Genomic DNA, 1,945 nt, shown 5'->3' on the forward strand with positions numbered 1-1,945 from the left:
CCAGCAGGACTCACCTTTGCAGTGTGTTAATGCAGAAGCCGTGTTCAGTTGGAAGCGGCAGGTGAAGAAGAGCACAGGATGTCTTTCGTCTCCTGCTTTTGTCTCGGTGCCGTGCGAACTTTGGACACGTTTTATAACCTCGGTTTATACGAGTGAGAAAATCTCATCCACTTCACTTATCTAATGTGTCATAAGAGTCACAGGGCTGGCAGACGGTAACTGAAGGGTTTACAGGAAAAGTCCAGAGGTCGTTTCTACAACCTGGATGTAAAAAAAAAAAGGAAGAAAGAAAGACTTGCCTAGCAGAACTGAGCACTGATATGAACAGAATAAATAATAATAATAATAATAATAATAATAATAATAATAATAATAATAATAATTGACCTTTTGGGTTTCTAAACATTCATTCATTCATTCATCTTCTACCACTTATCCGAACTACCTCGGGTCACGGGGAGCCTGTGCCTATCTCAGGCGTCATCGGGCATCAAGGCAGGATACACCCTGGACGGAGTGCCAACCCATCACAGGGCACACACACACTCTCATTCACTCACGCAATCACACACTACGGACAATTTTCCAGAGATGCCAATCAACCTACCATGCATGTCTTTGGACCGGGGGAGGAAACCGGAGTACCCGGAGGAAACCCCCGAGGCACGGGGAGAACATGCAAACTCACACACAAGGTGGAGGCGGGAATCGAACCCCCAACCCTGGAGGTGTGAGGCGAACGTGCTAACCACTAAGCCACCATGCCCCCGGTTTCTAAACATAATTCCAAATTAATAGATAAATCAAATGAAGAAATTGTGTCTCAAATGTTAATCAAATGTGACATATATAAATTTACGCATTAATATTTGTCATTAAAACCTTATATATATATACATATATATATATATATACATATATATATTGTGACGGCGGCACGTGCACCACCGCACACACACGGAGGAAAAACCGCTCTTCGCCCACGGCATCGGCAACCCGGAAGCGGGAGAGTGGAACAGGCGGTGGTTCAGCACCCTGGCCAGCGGCACTAACCGCGAGCCCCCGATCTCCAGCACCTTGGTCAGCACCGCGGCAAGTGAGAGAGGGGCGGAGCGGCCGAAACTCCCGCCGAAAATCCCGGACCAATCAGGAGCGCCGCTGGAGCATTCACCCTCCAGGAGGAAAGCACAGCAGGAAGCAAGGCTCAGCGACTGAAGAAAGGAAAGGGGGGCGTGCTAAACGGAACTAATGTTGGTTATCTTTTCTTCCCTTTTTTTCCAGAGACATCCAACTGACCTGGGACTCCACGTTGCTGGCTGAGCCTTGCTAATATCCTGGGAGGGCCGCTGTATTATTCTCCTGCCGTCCTCCTCTTGCTACCGGGTTGTGGAGCCTGGTTCTCTGCCCAACCGCCCCTACAGGAAGGACTCAGTTTTCTGCCTTCCAAAGTTCTGGTTTTTTGCTTTAAGTGAGTGAGGAAATAAATACCTCATTTCTTGTTATCTCTCACACCGCCTCTGTGCCCTTTTTTTTTCCGTGTCCCATCTCTCGAAGAGCCCTACACTGGTGGAGAATGCCGGCAGCGGACACGGAAGCAGCACCGGAGCCCTCTGTGGGGCAGGTGCTGCAACATCTCATGCAGGCCAGTCTCCATCAGCACGAAGTCACCCAGGAGCTGGCCAAGAGTGTCAAGAAGGCCACAGAGGAGCTATTGGAACTTCGGCGGGGGCCCCCCGCCGCATCAATTCCCCTCCCTGATCCCGGCCATGACGCTCTGCGCAGGCTCACAAAACTCGGCGCCGGAGACGATGTGGAGGCGTTCCTGGATACCTTCGAGCGCACCGCAGACCGGGAGGGTTGGCCCAAGCGAGACTGGGCCGATGCCCTAGCCCCATTGCTCAGTGGAGATGCCCAATTGGCGTATTACGCGTTGGATCCAGGAAAC

General features: G+C 50.8%; 1 protein-coding gene across 1 annotated transcript in view; it reads right to left on the bottom strand.

Annotated features, from left to right (window-relative positions):
- si:dkey-219e21.2 (E3 ubiquitin-protein ligase TRIM39) overlaps positions 1-111 on the bottom strand; it is a 10,830-nt gene extending 10,719 nt beyond the window's left edge. Inside the window, exon 1 of the mRNA XM_060894013.1 lies at positions 15-111. The gene's annotated coding sequence lies outside the window, so the exon portion shown is untranslated. The remainder of the gene's footprint in view (positions 1-14) is intronic.
- Between the last annotated feature and the right edge of the window lie 1,834 nt (positions 112-1,945).

This window comes from Tachysurus vachellii, chromosome 2 (assembly GCF_030014155.1).
Source record: "Tachysurus vachellii isolate PV-2020 chromosome 2, HZAU_Pvac_v1, whole genome shotgun sequence".
Taxonomy (NCBI): Eukaryota; Metazoa; Chordata; class Actinopteri; order Siluriformes; family Bagridae; genus Tachysurus; species Tachysurus vachellii.